Source organism: Vombatus ursinus, unplaced genomic scaffold (genome assembly GCF_900497805.2).
Source record: "Vombatus ursinus unplaced genomic scaffold, bare-nosed wombat genome assembly UNPS02014812.1, whole genome shotgun sequence".
Taxonomy (NCBI): domain Eukaryota; kingdom Metazoa; phylum Chordata; class Mammalia; order Diprotodontia; family Vombatidae; genus Vombatus; species Vombatus ursinus.
The window spans coordinates 74,850,261-74,856,412 of record NW_020954590.1 but is presented as its reverse complement, the minus strand read 5'-3'; the positions used below and the strand labels follow the sequence as shown (position 1 = coordinate 74,856,412).

Sequence of the window (6,152 nt, the reverse complement as noted above, 5' to 3'; positions counted from 1 at the left end):
GTTAGCTATTATTATTATTACTATAATGTTAGCTATTATTATTATTACTTTGAGGCAGAGGTTGAGAAAGTATCACCTATTTAAACTACCATGATGAGCTGGGCCATCAGAAGGAGGAGACAGCTGGTAGAACATTTATTGCTCAAACTGCATCTCCCTAGGATCGCCTAACACAATTGTGATTGACACAATCTTTCCTCCATTAGAATGTGAACTCCTCAAGGAAAAGGACTGTTTTTGCCCTTTTTTCTTTTGCATCCCCCAACACTTAACCCAGTGCTTGGCACATAATAAGTACTTAATAAATACTTGCTAATTGCCTGGCAATCTGACATGATCCTGGAGTTATTAGTGGTCAGGTTATATTATGGACATGGCCAGGAAATGTGAAAAATGGAGTAAAAGCTAAAAAGTATCCCCCCTCTACCAACTTACATGTTTTTAGAAACATATTTCTTCCCTGGTAAGGGTTCATCTATTTTTTCATTAAATAAGAGAAGTAAGCCAGGGCCTATATTGGAACCAGTATGATCTATCCCTTTTGACTAACAACAGAGGATATTGGTTATTAATCAAACATTCAGAAATCTTAAATAATAAGAACTCATATTTCTATAGTGTATTAAATGTTTTTACAAAGTGTAGCCCTCTCAATAAACCTGTGAGATAAGTAGAGCAAGTATTATTAGCTTCATTTTATAGAGGAAGACTTGCTTATAGTCCAAAAATCAGTTAGTTGGTGTTTATATAGTGCTTTAAGTTCACAAAGCACTTTCCAAATATCATCTTATTTTATTGTCACGGTAATCTTGGGAGATAAGTGCTATTATTATCTCCATTTTGCAGATGAGGAGACTGAAGTAGACTGCAGTTAAGTGACTTGCCAAGGGTCACACATTAAGGAAGTATCTGAAGTGAGATTTGAACTGAGGTCTCCCTGACTTCAGATTCATCACTCTATCAATTGTACCACCTAGCTGCCAATAGCAGTAGTTGGTACATTAGGAGGTACTCAAAACTAGGTCTCTGACTACCAAGTTCTATATTCTCCCCACTATATCACACTGTCCTTCAAGAAAGTACTATCTTCATACCTACAACACTGATCATTTCTTTCCAGGATTTGTCATTTAGTCGTTTTCAGTGTGTCCAAATCTTAATGACCCCATTTGGTGTTTTATTGGCAAAGATACTGTGGTGGTTTGCCATTTCCTTTTCCAGATCATTTTACAGATATGGAACAAACAAGGAGGGAAACAAGATTAAGTGACTTGCCCAGGATCACAGAGCTAACAAGTGTCTGAGGCCAGATTTGAACTCAGGAAGATAAGTCTTCCTGATTCCAAGCCCAGTACTCTATCCACTACACTACCTAGCTGCCCCTTCTTCCAGGATACAGTGAGTATATTTTTAATTCATTGAAAAGGCACTAATGTGGGGTAGCTAAGTGGCACAGTGAATAGAGCACTGGCCCGAAGTCAGGAGGACCTGAGTTCAAATCCAGCCTCAGACCAAACACTTGACACTAGCTGTGTGACCCTGGGCGAGTCACTTAACCCCAATTGCCTAAAAAAAAAAAAAAAAAAAGACAGTAATGCTCAATCTTGGTGGCCCCTGTGGGACTGCCAACTGTGGGGCCACTGCACCACCCTATGATACTACTTCCTTTCACCAAGTTAACAGGATTTCCACTATCTACACAATGGAGCGAGAACATTTCTGACTTCTAATCAGAGACTAATTCAAGCCTTGCTTCTAAATTAAAATTGCTATCTGACCCTGGGCAAGTCACTTTATCTTCTCAATACCCTCAGGAACTAACTAATACTCAAACATGGATCTGCAAAGCTCTTCACAATCTCCTGAGGCAACAGAAGAAAATTTTTCTATGTTGGCAGAGAAGACACTAAAAAAATTTCAAAGAACAACAGCTACAGTCCATGACAGAGAAATTATCACTTTCTATCACAAAGGAGAATATCACACTACAGGTATTCACTGTTATCATTCAAGAGGACTCTATATTTGGGAGAAATAGAAGATTTTGATGGACAGGCATATATTGCTTGCCCCCAGCATAAATACTTTGACAACGGGAAGACAGTGTCAATCTATAAACCCTAAATACCCATTAGCAGCACCCAAGTGGTGTTCCAAAGAAGTAAAGCAAAGGATTCATACTGAGATGGCCAAAATTGGTATATTTATGTGACTCTAAGGCTTCAAATTTTAAGTGTGATTTTGATTTCTACGCAACTGGACAGTTTAAAAGTAATACAAAGACCTACTAGTCTGAATAAAGTTCCTGATTTTAAAACTACATGACAATAATGAAAAATATTTTTGTATATGTGGAAAGCATTTTTAGGAAATTCTATTTAAAAGGTGATAAGTAGAATTAACCTGGTATAAGCCTATCATTAAAAACAACTGCAACAATACAATGACAACTCTGAGAAGCATTCACAAGAGTATAGCACAAGACAAAATCTCTGATACTGGACAAAATCTCACAGTACAGTTGAAAAACAAAAAAAAAAAAAGAATACAGCTGAGACTTATTAACATACCTGGCTATGGGCTCCTCACTCACGGTGAATCATAAGATTATAGGATTTAGAGTTGGAAGGGATCTTAGTGATCATCTAGTCCAGGACTTCTTAAACTTTTTCCACTCATATAGGGTCATGACCCACAGTTTAAGAAGCTCTGAAATGATTCCTGTCATTTTATAGAAAATGAGGCTGACCCTTAAGAAGGTGACTTGCCCAAGGTCACAAAAGCATTAAGTCAGGATTTAAACTGGGGTCTTCTGATTCCAGATTCAGAGATGCAGAGTTCAAATCTTGACTCGTTGAAAGCATCATTACAACTGTACATTGTTACAGCCACAGGTCTGGAGAACTTGCTTAGAAGTCAATGAATGCCTTTGTTCTTGTGGACATGGCCTGTGTTTCCAACAAGCTATAGCACACACGGCAGCCACACACCAGTAAAACCTTCTCAACAGATGGGTTAAACCAGGTTGAGTATAACAAACAGGCCTAAAACCCATGAGTGAGTTAGGGGGATGTCTGCCCCAAGCTTGTGAAGACTACCCTCAGTAGAATGGACAGATTAGAATAATTTGTTCCAATGGCCATGAAGGTAGCTGAATCAGGTGCCATGGAGTGCTTAGAATTTGGTCAGACATCAAAGATGCCAAGGTCATCCTCTGCATCCCAGGCTATCACTGATCACTTTGCCTTGTCTTGCCACTGGACCTCAATGACTTGAAGAAAATAAGACTGACAATTTTGTATAACTGCCTCACCTAAATCCAATTCACACACAAGTCAAGATATAATCCTGTGATTATATCACTGGTCCTCTTTGAAAATGAAGGACAAACAACGTGGCCTGATTGTCAGTTGGCACAAATTATTCACTTTCCTATCACTTTTGCTGACTCCAATTTGAACTTTGTTTTTGTTGGGGGGAAAAAAGTAAATGTACCTATGAGGGAGCTATACATGAAAATACCCAATAAGTTTTGTCATTCCTACTCCCACCAAGTGGCTCTCATGCCTCCTTAGGCAAATGCATAGAAAGCTTTGTCCTAGGTCATTCTAAGGGGTACGCTTAGAATACACCTAGGTCAAGTTGCAAATGATAATTGATAAATAAGCTATATATCTTAATGGATCTGCTCTCCTCTTTCCTGCCTACATATTAATTATCCTATTAAAAGAAAATACATCACTATGCATATGATCAGTGATGAAAGGAGAAAGGCTTTATAAATAAAAAAGTCCTATAAAAACTTTAATATTATATACATTACATGTTATATAATAGCTATACAGAGCACATTGAATGTTGTTACTTCAGATTTTTTCAGAATTGACAATAGCTATATCATTTTTCTACATCAGTGGGCCAGCTTCGCCTACTAGGAAGTTATTATGCAGATTTTGGAGAACAAATGGTTGACTTGTAGGCCAAGTACTATTCAAAACCTAAATCTTTCTATATAAATACACGTATCGACTTAGACTAAGTCTACTTCTCCTTTCTAGAAATTTGTATCTTTTCTTTCTCATATTTATCAAAAAAGAAAGGACTTCAACTACAATATAAAGAACTTAGCTGAAAAGAAAAAAGTCCTCATATACACCAAAATATTTACAGCATAATTTTTTTGTGATATCAAAGATTTGAAACTAAGTACATGTCCATTTGGGGAACAGCTAAACAAATTGTGGTTCATGAATGTGATGGAATATTATTTTTCTATAAGAAATGACAATACAGAGAAGCATGAAAAAATCTATAGAAACTGATGCTGAATGAAGTAAGCAGAGCCAAGAAAACAATATACACAATGACTATAATACTGTAAACGGAAAGAATCACACACATAAAAAAGTGAATGTTACACAATGACAAACAACAGGCATGGCCTCAAAGAAAAGACATGGCAAGACACCCTCTACTCTTTTGCAGAGGTGACAGGTCCACAAATGTGATTTATTGCACTTTTTTTTTTTTAATGTATAGATCAGTTTTGTTCATCCCCCCCTCATTTCTTTCTTCCTTATTCTTTTTTTTGCTCTAATGAAAAATTTTACCTGTTCAAAAAGGCACCAAGTACAGTGATGGAATGACATGTTCAAGGAAGAGCAAGAAGATGAGTACTGAGTACATTTGTTGTTGCTGTTTAGTTATATCTCACTTTCCATGACCCCATTTGTGGTTTTCTTGGCAAAGATTCTGGAGTGGTTTACCATTTCCTTCTCCAGCTCATTTTACAGAGGAAGAAACTGAGGCAAACAGTTATGTGATTTGCCCAGGGTCACACATCTAGTCAGACCTGCCCTTTAAAAAAACATAACTCTACTTACAGCCATGATGCAAGAGATTACAAGTGCAAAATTTGCCTACATCATCAGATACAGTGGCTATATTGGTTTAATTTTGCCTAATCATTTGCTTAACCGTTTTTCTTTCTTACAAGGAAATGGGGATGGAAGGGGGCGATATATCCAGAAATGTCTGTGGTATAAAAAAAAAATTCAAATGACTTAAGAACTCTGATCGATGCAATGACAAACCACAACTCCAGATAAGTGACAATCAAGCATGCTACCTACTTCCTGACAGAAAAGAGATGGACTTCTAAGGTACAATATATACTTTTTTTCAGAAGTGGTCAATATTGGCATTTATTTTCCATTACTGTACTCATTTGTTACAAGACAGGGTTTTTGTTTTGTCTTGTATTTTTTTAATTGAGGGAGGATTTGAGGGGTTAAAGAGGAATTAATAATAGTGATGTAAAAAGTAAAAAGAAAAGATGGTTCTTGATGAATTTTTTAAAATGTATAATAATAAATAGTTCAGAGAGACAAACAAGCTAGTCAGCTCTGAAATTATCATACTGTCTGCAATATATATTTTTAAAATAAGCAAGATATAGTAGATATGGCTTCATATACAATCTTCTTCTTGTTTGTATAAAAATGTTGGAGTGTGTGTGTCAAAGCTGGAACAAAAAAATAATTATTTTTAAAAATACTAAACAAAAATTAAAACATACAGTGGATAGAGCACTGGTCTGGAGTCAAAAGGATCTGAGTGCACATGTGGCCTCAGACACTTGACACTTACTAGCTGTGTTACCCTAGGCAAGTCACTTAACCCCAACTGCCTCACCAAAAACAAAAATTAAAACATACACAGAAACTAATTAAAATAACACACAATGCCAGACTGACTTCATTTTCTTTTTTGACAAGATATCTAAACTGGTAGACTGGGGAATACTTTCAACACACTTTTCTAGGTTTTAGCAAAGCACTTAACGTATTTCATACTACTGTTGTGGAAAAGACTGGAGGAGACATTGGTTAGATGACAGCACATTTAGGTGGATTTTAAACTGATTGAATGGTTGGACCCAAACAGTAGTCATTAGTGATTCACTGCCAACTTGAGTGTCACTGGTAAAGTTCCTTATGGATCTGTGCTTGGCTGTAATTTAACATTTTTCTCAATGATATCTAAAAGGCGGAGTTGGTCTGTTTATCAATTTGCAGACAACACGAGGCTGAAAGCAATAGCTGACACACTGGATGGCAGAGTCAGAATCCAGAAAAATCTAAACAGAAGAG

The 6,152-nt window shown here is 36.6% G+C and overlaps 1 pseudogene; it reads left to right on the top strand.

The window, feature by feature from the left end:
* The first annotated feature begins 1,834 nt into the window (after nucleotides 1–1,834).
* LOC114053990 lies at nucleotides 1,835–2,325 on the top strand (annotated as a pseudogene).
* Nucleotides 2,326–6,152: the final 3,827 nt, after the last annotated feature.